The sequence below is a fragment of the Microchirus variegatus genome (genome assembly GCF_963457635.1).
Source record: "Microchirus variegatus genome assembly, chromosome: 13".
In the NCBI taxonomy this organism is placed as follows: Eukaryota; Metazoa; Chordata; class Actinopteri; order Pleuronectiformes; family Soleidae; genus Microchirus; species Microchirus variegatus.
In genome coordinates, this window is record NC_139814.1 from 27703335 (window position 1) to 27717469 (window position 14135).

Sequence of the window (14135 nt, forward strand, 5' to 3'; positions counted from 1 at the left end):
ACAAAAAGTATCTCGGAATGACTTGAGATTTACCATCATAATAGTCAGCATCACCCTGAACAAGGATCAGTTGAAAATATTTGAAAACCTCTTAAGGAATAATTTTAATGAATTTTTGAAAATCTGGAAATTATCCATTTGCCCTGATGCACTTTGACAGTGAGGTGAGTTTCTTTGAAAAAATAAAAAGTATCTCGGAATGACTTGAAATTTACCATCATAATAGTCGACATTGCCCTGATTAAGGATCAGTTGAAAATATTTGCATATCTCTTAAGGAATAATTTTAATGAATTTTTGAAAATCTGGAAATTATCCATTTGCCCTGATGCACTTTGACAGTGAGCTGAGTTTCTTTGAAAAAATAAAAAGTATCTCGGAATGACTTGAAATTTACCAACATAATAGTCGACATCGCCCTGAACAAGGATCTGTTGAAAATATTCTCAAATCTCTTAAGGAATAATTTTAATGAATTTTTGAAAATCATGAAATTATCCATTTGCCCTGATGCACTTTGACAGTGAGCTGAGTTTCTTCAAAAAAACAAAAAGTATCTCGGAATGACTTGAAATTTACAATCGTAATAGTCGGTATCGCCCTGAACAAGGATCAGTTGAAAATATTTGCAAATCTCTTAAGGAATAATTTTAATGAATTTTTGAAAATCATGAAATGATCCATTTGCCCTGATGCACTTTGACAGTGAGCTGAGTTTCTTCTCGAAAACAAAAAGTATCTCGGAATGACTTGAGATTTACCATCATAATAGTCAGCATCACCCTGAACAAGGATCAGTTGAAAATATTTGAAAACCTCTTAAGGAATAATTTTAATGAATTTTTGAAAATCTGGAAATTATCCATTTGCCCTGATGCACTTTGACAGTGAGGTGAGTTTCTTTGAAAAAATAAAAAGTATCTCGGAATGACTTGAAATTTACCATCATAATAGTCGACATTGCCCTGATTAAGGATCAGTTGAAAATATTTGCATATCTCTTAAGGAATAATTTTAATTAATTTTTGAAAATCTGGAAATTATCCATTTGCCCTGATGCACTTTGACAGTGAGCTGAGTTTCTTTGAAAAAATAAAAAGTATCTCGGAATGACTTGAAATTTACCAACATAATAGTCGACATCGCCCTGAACAAGGATCAGTTGAAAATATTCTCAAATCTCTTAAGGAATAATTTTAATGAATTTTTGAAAATCTGGAAATTATCCATTAGTCCTGATGCCCTTTGACAGTGAGCTGACTTTCTTTGAAAAAATAAAAAGTATTTCGGAATGACTTGAAATTTACCATCATAATAGTCGGTATCGCCCTGAACAAGGATCAGTTGAAAATATTCGCAAATCTCTTAAGGAATAATTTTAATGAATTTTTGAAAATCATGAAATGATCCATTTGCCCTGATGCACTTTGACAGTGAGCTGAGTTTCTTCTCGAAAACAAAAAGTATCTCGGAATGACTTGAGATTTACCATCATAATAGTCGCCATCGCCCTGAACAAGGATCCGTTGAAAATATTCTCAAATCTCTTAAGGAATAATTTTAATGAATTTTTGAAAATCTGGAAATTATCCATTAGTCCTGATGCCCTTTGACAGTGAGCTGACTTTCTTTGAAAAAATAAAAAGTATTTCGGAATGACTTGAAATTTACCATCATAATAGTCGGTATCGCCCTGAACAAGGATCAGTTGAAAATATTCGCAAATCTCTTAAGGAATAATTTTAATGAATTTTTGAAAATCAGGAAATGATCCATTTGCCCTAATGCACTTTGACAGTGAGCTGAGTTTCTTTGAAAAAATAAAAAGTATCTCAGAATGACTTGAAATTTACCATCATAATAGTCTTCATCGCTCTGAACAAGGATCAGTTGAAAATATTTGAAAACCTCTTAAGGAATAATTTTAATGAATTTTTGAAAATCACAAAATGATCCATTTGCCCTGATGCACTTTGACAGTGAGCTGACTTTCTTCTCGAAAACAAAAAGTATCTCAGAATGACTTGAAATTTAGCATCATAATAGTCGACATCACCCTGAACAAGGATCAGTTGAAAATATTTGAAAACCTCTTAAGGAATAATTTTAATGAATTTTTGAAAATCTGGAAATTATCCATTTGCCCTGATGCACTTTGACAGTGAGCTGAGTTTCTTTGAAAAAATAAAAAGTATCTCGGAATGACTTGAAATTTACCAACATAATAGTCGACATCGCCCTGAACAAGGATGTGTTGAAAATATTCTCAAATCTCTTAAGGAATAATTTTAATGAATTTTTGAAAATCTGGAAATTATCCATTAGTCCTGATGCACTTTGACAGTGAGCTGAGTTTCTTTGAAAAAATAAAAAGTATTTCGGAATGACTTGAAATTTACCATCATAATAGTCGACATCACCCTGAACAAGGATCCGTTGAAAATATTTGAAAACCTCTTAAGGAATAATTTTAATGAATTTTTGAAAATCTGGAAATTATCCATTTGCCCTGATGCACTTTGACAGTGATCTGAGTTTCTTTGAAAAAATAAAAAGTATCTCAGAATGACTTGAAATTTACAATCGTAATAGTCGACATCGCCCTGAACAAGGATCAGTTGAAAATATTCTCAAATCTCTTAAGAAATAATTTTAATGAATTTTTGAAAATTTGGAAATTATCCATTAGTCCTGATGCACTTTGACAGTGAGCTGAGTTTCTTTGAAAAAACAAAAAGTATCTCGGAATGACTTGAAATTTACCATCATAATAGTCGACATCACCCTGAACAAGGATCCGTTGAAAATATTTGAAAACCTCTTAAGGAATAATTTTAATGAATTTTTGAAAATCTGGAAATTATCCATTTGCCCTGATGCACTTTGACAGTGATCTGAGTTTCTTTGAAAAAATAAAAAGTATCTCAGAATGACTTGAAATTTACAATCGTAATAGTCGACATCGCCCTGAACAAGGATCAGTTGAAAATATTCTCAAATCTCTTAAGAAATAATTTTAATGAATTTTTGAAAATTTGGAAATTATCCATTAGTCCTGATGCACTTTGACAGTGAGCTGAGTTTCTTTGAAAAAATAAAAAGTATCTCAGAATGACTTGAAATTTACCATCATAATAGTCGACATCACCCTGAACAAGGATCCGTTGAAAATATTCTCAAATCTCTTAAGGAATAATTTTAATGAATTTTTCAAAATCATGAAATGATCCATTTGCCCTGATGCACTTTGACAGTGATCTGTTTCTTTGAAAAAATAAAAAGTATCTCAGAATGACTTGAAATTTACCATCGTAATAGTCGACATCACCCTGAACAAGGATCAGTTGAAAATATTCTCAAATCTCTTAAGGAATAATTTTAATGAATTTTTGAAAATCTGGAAATTATCCATTAGTCCTGATGCCCTTTGACAGTGAGCTGACTTTCTTTGAAAAAATAAAAAGTATTTCGGAATGACTTGAAATTTACCATCATAATAGTCGGTATCGCCCTGAACAAGGATCAGTTGAAAATATTCGCAAATCTCTTAAGGAATAATTTTAATGAATTTTTGAAAATCATGAAATGATCCATTTGCCCTGATGCACTTTGACAGTGAGCTGAGTTTCTTCTCGAAAACAAAAAGTATCTCGGAATGACTTGAAATTTACCATCATAATAGTCGGTATCGCCCTGAACAAGGATCAGTTGAAAATATTCGCAAATCTCTTAAGGAATAATTTTAATGAATTTTTGAAAATCATGAAATTATCCATTTGCCCTGATGCACTTTGACAGTGAGCTGAGTTTCTTCAAAAAAACAAAAAGTATCTCGGAATGACTTGAAATTTACCATCATAATAGTCGGCATCGCCCTGAACAAGGATCCATTGAAAATATTCTCAAATCTCTTAAGGAATAATTTTAATGAATTTTTGAAAATCTGGAATTTATCCATTTGCCCTGATGCACTTTGACAGTGAGCTGAGTTTCTTTGAAAAAATAAAAAGTATTTCGGAATGACTTGAAATTTACCATCATAATAGTCGGTATCGCCCTGAACAAGGATCAGTTGAAAATATTTGCAAATCTCTAAAGGAATAATTTTAATGAATTTTTGAAAATCATGAAATGATCCATTTGCCCTGATGCACTTTGACAGTGAGCTGAGTTTCTTCTCGAAAACAAAAAGTATCTCGGAATGACTTGAGATTTACCATCATAATAGTCGACATCGCTCTGAACAAGGATCTGTTGAAAATATTTGAAAACCTCTTAAGGAATAATTTTAATGAATTTTTGAAAATCTGGAAATTATCCATTTGCCCTGATGCACTTTGACAGTGAGTTGAGTTTCTTCAAAAAAACAAAAAGTATCTCAGAATGAATTGAAATTTACCATCGTAATAGTCGACATCGCCCTGAACAAGGATCAGTTGAAAATATTCTCAAATCTCTTAAGGAATAATTTTAATGAATTTTTGAAAATCTGGAAATTATCCATTAGTCCTGATGCACTTTGACAGTGAGCTGAGTTTCTTTGAAAAAATAAAAAGTATTTCGGAATGACTTGAAATTTACCATCATAATAGTCGCCATCGCCCTGAACAAGGATCCGTTGAAAATATTCGCAAATCTTTTAAGAAATAATTTTAATGAATTTTTGAAAATCATGAAATTATTCATTTGCCCTGATGCACTTTGACAGTGAGCTGAGTTTCTTCTCGAAAACAAAAAGTATCTCGGAATGACTTGAGATTTACCATCATAATAGTCAGCATCACCCTGAACAAGGATCAGTTGAAAATATTTGAAAACCTCTTAAGGAATAATTTTAATGAATTTTTGAAAATCTGGAAATTATCCATTTGCCCTGATGCACTTTGACAGTGAGGTGAGTTTCTTTGAAAAAATAAAAAGTATCTCGGAATGACTTGAAATTTACCATCATAATAGTCGACATTGCCCTGATTAAGGATCAGTTGAAAATATTTGCATATCTCTTAAGGAATAATTTTAATGAATTTTTGAAAATCTGGAAATTATCCATTTGCCCTGATGCACTTTGACAGTGAGCTGAGTTTCTTTGAAAAAATAAAAAGTATCTCGGAATGACTTGAGATTTACCAACATAATAGTCGACATCGCCCTGAACAAGGATCAGTTGAAAATATTCTCAAATCTCTTAAGGAATAATTTTAATGAATTTTTGAAAATCATGAAATTATCCATTTGCCCTGATGCACTTTGACAGTGAGCTGAGTTTCTTCAAAAAAACAAAAAGTATCTCGGAATGACTTGAAATTTACAATCGTAATAGTCGACATCGACCTGAACAAGGATCAGTTGAAAATATTCTCAAATCTCTTAAGGAATAATTTTAATGAATTTTTGAAAATCTGGAATTTATCCATTTGCCCTGATGCACTTTGACAGTGAGCTGAGTTTCTTTGAAAAAATAAAAAGTATTTCGGAATGACTTGAAATTTACCATCATAATAGTCGGTATCGCCCTGAACAAGGATCAGTTGAAAATATTTGCAAATCTCTTAAGGAATAATTTTAATGAATTTTTGAAAATCATGAAATTATCCATTTGCCCTGATGCACTTTGACAGTGAGCTGAGTTTCTTCTCGAAAACAAAAAGTATCTCGGAATGACTTGAGATTTACCATCATAATAGTCAGCATCACCCTGAACAAGGATCAGTTGAAAATATTTGAAAACCTCTTAAGGAATAATTTTAATGAATTTTTGAAAATCTGGAAATTATCCATTTGCCCTGATGCACTTTGACAGTGAGGTGAGTTTCTTTGAAAAAATAAAAAGTATCTCGGAATGACTTGAAATTTACCATCATAATAGTCGACATTGCCCTGATTAAGGATCAGTTGAAAATATTTGCATATCTCTTAAGGAATAATTTTAATGAATTTTTGAAAATCATGAAATGATCCATTTGCCCTGATGCACTTTGACAGTGAGCTGAGTTTCTTCTCGAAAACAAAAAGTATCTCGGAATGACTTGAGATTTACCATCATAATAGTCGACATCGCTCTGAACAAGGATCTGTTGAAAATATTTGAAAACCTCTTAAGGAATAATTTTAATGAATTTTTGAAAATCTGGAAATTATCCATTTGCCCTGATGCACTTTGACAGTGAGTTGAGTTTCTTCAAAAAAACAAAAAGTATCTCAGAATGAATTGAAATTTACCATCGTAATAGTCGACATCGCCCTGAACAAGGATCAGTTGAAAATATTCTCAAATCTCTTAAGGAATAATTTTAATGAATTTTTGAAAATCTGGAAATTATCCATTAGTCCTGATGCACTTTGACAGTGAGCTGAGTTTCTTTGAAAAAATAAAAAGTATTTCGGAATGACTTGAAATTTACCATCATAATAGTCGCCATCGCCCTGAACAAGGATCCGTTGAAAATATTCGCAAATCTTTTAAGAAATAATTTTAATGAATTTTTGAAAATCATGAAATTATTCATTTGCCCTGATGCACTTTGACAGTGAGCTGAGTTTCTTCTCGAAAACAAAAAGTATCTCGGAATGACTTGAGATTTACCATCATAATAGTCAGCATCACCCTGAACAAGGATCAGTTGAAAATATTTGAAAACCTCTTAAGGAATAATTTTAATGAATTTTTGAAAATCTGGAAATTATCCATTTGCCCTGATGCACTTTGACAGTGAGGTGAGTTTCTTTGAAAAAATAAAAAGTATCTCGGAATGACTTGAAATTTACCATCATAATAGTCGACATTGCCCTGATTAAGGATCAGTTGAAAATATTTGCATATCTCTTAAGGAATAATTTTAATGAATTTTTGAAAATCTGGAAATTATCCATTTGCCCTGATGCACTTTGACAGTGAGCTGAGTTTCTTTGAAAAAATAAAAAGTATCTCGGAATGACTTGAGATTTACCAACATAATAGTCGACATCGCCCTGAACAAGGATCAGTTGAAAATATTCTCAAATCTCTTAAGGAATAATTTTAATGAATTTTTGAAAATCATGAAATTATCCATTTGCCCTGATGCACTTTGACAGTGAGCTGAGTTTCTTCAAAAAAACAAAAAGTATCTCGGAATGACTTGAAATTTACAATCGTAATAGTCGACATCGACCTGAACAAGGATCAGTTGAAAATATTCTCAAATCTCTTAAGGAATAATTTTAATGAATTTTTGAAAATCTGGAATTTATCCATTTGCCCTGATGCACTTTGACAGTGAGCTGAGTTTCTTTGAAAAAATAAAAAGTATTTCGGAATGACTTGAAATTTACCATCATAATAGTCGGTATCGCCCTGAACAAGGATCAGTTGAAAATATTTGCAAATCTCTTAAGGAATAATTTTAATGAATTTTTGAAAATCATGAAATTATCCATTTGCCCTGATGCACTTTGACAGTGAGCTGAGTTTCTTCTCGAAAACAAAAAGTATCTCGGAATGACTTGAGATTTACCATCATAATAGTCAGCATCACCCTGAACAAGGATCAGTTGAAAATATTTGAAAACCTCTTAAGGAATAATTTTAATGAATTTTTGAAAATCTGGAAATTATCCATTTGCCCTGATGCACTTTGACAGTGAGGTGAGTTTCTTTGAAAAAATAAAAAGTATCTCGGAATGACTTGAAATTTACCATCATAATAGTCGACATTGCCCTGATTAAGGATCAGTTGAAAATATTTGCATATCTCTTAAGGAATAATTTTAATGAATTTTTGAAAATCATGAAATGATCCATTTGCCCTGATGCACTTTGACAGTGAGCTGAGTTTCTTCTCGAAAACAAAAAGTATCTCGGAATGACTTGAGATTTACCATCATAATAGTCGCCATCGCCCTGAACAAGGATCCGTTGAAAATATTCTCAAATCTCTTAAGGAATAATTTTAATGAATTTTTGAAAATCTGGAAATTATCCATTAGTCCTGATGCCCTTTGACAGTGAGCTGACTTTCTTTGAAAAAATAAAAAGTATTTCGGAATGACTTGAAATTTACCATCATAATAGTCGGTATCGCCCTGAACAAGGATCAGTTGAAAATATTCGCAAATCTCTTAAGGAATAATTTTAATGAATTTTTGAAAATCAGGAAATGATCCATTTGCCCTAATGCACTTTGACAGTGAGCTGAGTTTCTTTGAAAAAATAAAAAGTATCTCAGAATGACTTGAAATTTACCATCATAATAGTCTTCATCGCTCTGAACAAGGATCAGTTGAAAATATTTGAAAACCTCTTAAGGAATAATTTTAATGAATTTTTGAAAATCACAAAATGATCCATTTGCCCTGATGCACTTTGACAGTGAGCTGACTTTCTTCTCGAAAACAAAAAGTATCTCAGAATGACTTGAAATTTAGCATCATAATAGTCGACATCACCCTGAACAAGGATCAGTTGAAAATATTTGAAAACCTCTTAAGGAATAATTTTAATGAATTTTTGAAAATCTGGAAATTATCCATTTGCCCTGATGCACTTTGACAGTGAGCTGAGTTTCTTTGAAAAAATAAAAAGTATCTCGGAATGACTTGAAATTTACCAACATAATAGTCGACATCGCCCTGAACAAGGATGTGTTGAAAATATTCTCAAATCTCTTAAGGAATAATTTTAATGAATTTTTGAAAATCTGGAAATTATCCATTAGTCCTGATGCACTTTGACAGTGAGCTGAGTTTCTTTGAAAAAATAAAAAGTATTTCGGAATGACTTGAAATTTACCATCATAATAGTCGACATCACCCTGAACAAGGATCCGTTGAAAATATTTGAAAACCTCTTAAGGAATAATTTTAATGAATTTTTGAAAATCTGGAAATTATCCATTTGCCCTGATGCACTTTGACAGTGATCTGAGTTTCTTTGAAAAAATAAAAAGTATCTCAGAATGACTTGAAATTTACAATCGTAATAGTCGACATCGCCCTGAACAAGGATCAGTTGAAAATATTCTCAAATCTCTTAAGAAATAATTTTAATGAATTTTTGAAAATTTGGAAATTATCCATTAGTCCTGATGCACTTTGACAGTGAGCTGAGTTTCTTTGAAAAAACAAAAAGTATCTCGGAATGACTTGAAATTTACCATCATAATAGTCGACATCACCCTGAACAAGGATCCGTTGAAAATATTTGAAAACCTCTTAAGGAATAATTTTAATGAATTTTTGAAAATCTGGAAATTATCCATTTGCCCTGATGCACTTTGACAGTGATCTGAGTTTCTTTGAAAAAATAAAAAGTATCTCAGAATGACTTGAAATTTACAATCGTAATAGTCGACATCGCCCTGAACAAGGATCAGTTGAAAATATTCTCAAATCTCTTAAGAAATAATTTTAATGAATTTTTGAAAATTTGGAAATTATCCATTATTCCTGATGCACTTTGACAGTGAGCTGAGTTTCTTTGAAAAAATAAAAAGTATCTCAGAATGACTTGAAATTTACCATCATAATAGTCGACATCACCCTGAACAAGGATCCGTTGAAAATATTCTCAAATCTCTTAAGGAATAATTTTAATGAATTTTTCAAAATCATGAAATGATCCATTTGCCCTGATGCACTTTGACAGTGATCTGTTTCTTTGAAAAAATAAAAAGTATCTCAGAATGACTTGAAATTTACCATCGTAATAGTCGACATCACCCTGAACAAGGATCAGTTGAAAATATTCTCAAATCTCTTAAGGAATAATTTTAATGAATTTTTGAAAATCTGGAAATTATCCATTAGTCCTGATGCACTTTGACAGTGAGCTGAGTTTCTTTGAAAAAACAAAAAGTATCTCGGAATGACTTGAAATTTACCATCATAATAGTCGGCATCGCTCTGAACAAAGATCCGTTGAAAATATTCGCAAATCTTTTGAGGAATAATTTTAATGAATTTTTGAAAATCAGGAAATGATCCATTAGCCCTGATGCACTTTGACAGCGAGCTGAGTTTCTTTGAAAAAATAAAAAGTATTTCGGAATGACTTGAAATTTACCATCATAATAGTCGGTATCGCCCTGAACAAGGATCAGTTGAAAATATTCGCAAATCTCTTAAGGAATAATTTTAATGAATTTTTGAAAATCATGAAATGATCCATTTGCCCTGATGCACTTTGACAGTGAGCTGAGTTTCTTCTCGAAAACAAAAAGTATCTCGGAATGACTTGAGATTTACCATCATAATAGTCGCCATCGCCCTGAACAAGGATCCGTTGAAAATATTCTCAAATCTCTTAAGGAATAATTTTAATGAATTTTTGAAAATCTGGAAATTATCCATTAGTCCTGATGCCCTTTGACAGTGAGCTGACTTTCTTTGAAAAAATAAAAAGTATTTCGGAATGACTTGAAATTTACCATCATAATAGTCGGTATCGCCCTGAACAAGGATCAGTTGAAAATATTCGCAAATCTCTTAAGGAATAATTTTAATGAATTTTTGAAAATCAGGAAATGATCCATTTGCCCTAATGCACTTTGACAGTGAGCTGAGTTTCTTTGAAAAAATAAAAAGTATCTCAGAATGACTTGAAATTTACCATCATAATAGTCTTCATCGCTCTGAACAAGGATCAGTTGAAAATATTTGAAAACCTCTTAAGGAATAATTTTAATGAATTTTTGAAAATCACAAAATGATCCATTTGCCCTGATGCACTTTGACAGTGAGCTGACTTTCCTCTCGAAAACAAAAAGTATCTCAGAATGACTTGAAATTTAGCATCATAATAGTCGACATCACCCTGAACAAGGATCAGTTGAAAATATTTGAAAACCTCTTAAGGAATAATTTTAATGAATTTTTGAAAATCTGGAAATTATCCATTTGCCCTGATGCACTTTGACAGTGAGCTGAGTTTCTTTGAAAAAATAAAAAGTATCTCGGAATGACTTGAAATTTACCAACATAATAGTCGACATCGCCCTGAACAAGGATGTGTTGAAAATATTCTCAAATCTCTTAAGGAATAATTTTAATGAATTTTTGAAAATCTGGAAATTATCCATTAGTCCTGATGCACTTTGACAGTGAGCTGAGTTTCTTTGAAAAAATAAAAAGTATTTCGGAATGACTTGAAATTTACCATCATAATAGTCGACATCACCCTGAACAAGGATCCGTTGAAAATATTTGAAAACCTCTTAAGGAATAATTTTAATGAATTTTTGAAAATCTGGAAATTATCCATTTGCCCTGATGCACTTTGACAGTGATCTGAGTTTCTTTGAAAAAATAAAAAGTATCTCAGAATGACTTGAAATTTACAATCGTAATAGTCGACATCGCCCTGAACAAGGATCAGTTGAAAATATTCTCAAATCTCTTAAGAAATAATTTTAATGAATTTTTGAAAATTTGGAAATTATCCATTAGTCCTGATGCACTTTGACAGTGAGCTGAGTTTCTTTGAAAAAACAAAAAGTATCTCGGAATGACTTGAAATTTACCATCATAATAGTCGACATCACCCTGAACAAGGATCCGTTGAAAATATTTGAAAACCTCTTAAGGAATAATTTTAATGAATTTTTGAAAATCTGGAAATTATCCATTTGCCCTGATGCACTTTGACAGTGATCTGAGTTTCTTTGAAAAAATAAAAAGTATCTCAGAATGACTTGAAATTTACAATCGTAATAGTCGACATCGCCCTGAACAAGGATCAGTTGAAAATATTCTCAAATCTCTTAAGAAATAATTTTAATGAATTTTTGAAAATTTGGAAATTATCCATTATTCCTGATGCACTTTGACAGTGAGCTGAGTTTCTTTGAAAAAATAAAAAGTATCTCAGAATGACTTGAAATTTACCATCATAATAGTCGACATCACCCTGAACAAGGATCCGTTGAAAATATTCTCAAATCTCTTAAGGAATAATTTTAATGAATTTTTCAAAATCATGAAATGATCCATTTGCCCTGATGCACTTTGACAGTGATCTGTTTCTTTGAAAAAATAAAAAGTATCTCAGAATGACTTGAAATTTACCATCGTAATAGTCGACATCACCCTGAACAAGGATCAGTTGAAAATATTCTCAAATCTCTTAAGGAATAATTTTAATGAATTTTTGAAAATCTGGAAATTATCCATTAGTCCTGATGCACTTTGACAGTGAGCTGAGTTTCTTTGAAAAAATAAAAAGTATCTCAGAATGACTTGAAATTTACAATCGTAATAGTCGACATCGACCTGAACAAGGATCAGTTGAAAATATTCTCAAATCTCTTAAGAAATAATTTTAATGAATTTTTGAAAATTTGGAAATTATCCATTAGTCCTGATGCACTTTGACAGTGAGCTGAGTTTCTTTGAAAAAACAAAAAGTATCTCGGAATGACTTGAAATTTACCATCATAATAGTCGGCATCGCTCTGAACAAAGATCCGTTGAAAATATTCGCAAATCTTTTAAGGAATAATTTTAATGAATTTTTGAAAATCAGGAAATGATCCATTAGCCCTGATGCACTTTGACAGTGAGCTGAGTTTCTTTGAAAAAATAAAAAGTATCTCGGAATGACTTGAAATTTACCAACATAATAGTCGACATCGCCCTGAACAAGGATCAGTTGAAAATATTTGAAAACCTCTTAAGGAATAATTTTAATGAATTTTTGAAAATCTGGAAATTATCCATTAGTCCTGATGCACTTTGACAGTGAGCTGAGTTTCTTTGAAAAAATAAAAAGTATTTTGGAATGACTTGAAATTTACCATCATAATAGTCGGTATCGCCCTGAACAAGGATCAGTTGAAAATATTCGCAAATCTCTTAAGGAATAATTTTAATGAATTTTTGAAAATCTGAAATGATCCATTTGCCCTGATGCACTTTGACAGTGAGCTGAGTTTCTTCTCGAAAACAAAAAGTATCTCGGAATGACTTGAGATTTACCATCATAATAGTCGACATCACCCTGAACAAGGATCCGTTGTAAATATTCTCAAATCTCTTAAGGAATAATTTTAATGAATTTTTGAAAATCTGGAAATTATCCATTAGTCCTGATGCACTTAAACAGTGAGCTGAGTTTCTTTGAAAAAACAAAAAGTATCTCGGAATGACTTGAAATTTACCATCATAATAGTCGGCATCACCCTGAACAAGGATCAGTTGAAAATATTCGCAAATCTTTTAAGGAATCATTTTAATGAATTTTTGAAAATCATGAAATGATCCATTTGCCCTGATGCACTTTGACAGTGAGCTGAGTTTCTCAAAAAAAACAATTTAACACATTTGCGTTGTGCCTAATGAGGTTGCACAGTGTTTGCATTATTTTAGCCTTTACGTTCCTTATCATTACTATAACTGAAAAATCTTGGAGGTGAAGGATGGAGGGTGGAGGGGCATGTCCTGAGCCTGCAGTACTGCTCCGTGCAGACAGAGGGCAGCGTAATGCTCGAAACCATTGTGTAACTGAAGGTGAAAATGTGACTTTTAAAATGTCGACATTTAATACATTTAGGAACGAAAGAAATAATTAAATTTGAAGTCTTTGTTTTCTGGCTAAAAAATTTCAGACGAGAACGTTTTCTTCATTTCTGAGATTATCATTGTTATTATATATTTCTTATTTGACTTTTTTAATATTCATGTTTTTGTCCTTAACCCACCAATACAGAGTTTATAACATATAAGGCTAGAATATTATGTTAATTTCACTGTTTCAATGTAAAATGTATAATTTTTGCTTTTAACAAGATTTTAAAATTCAGGATTTTGTCTAAATCTATAAGATATAGAGTTTATTATGTGTAGTTTTTATTTTATGGTTTTAAGAAAATATAAAATCTATATTTGTTGAAAAAATACATCTAAAGACATTTCTCACAAGCGAAAGTTGTTTGAAAAATGTAAAATCGAATCCATACAGACACTATATATATATATGTGTATATATATATACATATATATATATATACATATATATATACATATATATATATATACATATTTATTTATACCTGAATATTATGACAGATTATCAGCTGCAGTGGCTCCCTCTATTGGCCACAATCTTTTTAACACTTTACAGTAATTGTTTTAATGGTTATGAAATCTCTAAAAACTTATTAATT

The 14135-nt window shown here is 31.4% G+C and overlaps 1 protein-coding gene across 1 annotated transcript in view; it reads right to left on the bottom strand.

Annotated features, from left to right (window-relative positions):
- Window positions 1–14135, bottom strand: part of LOC310935700 (protein MTSS 1-like) — a gene marked incomplete at both ends in the record, with an annotated part of 59103 nt that overhangs the window by 8654 nt on the left and 36314 nt on the right. The window lies entirely within an intron of this gene.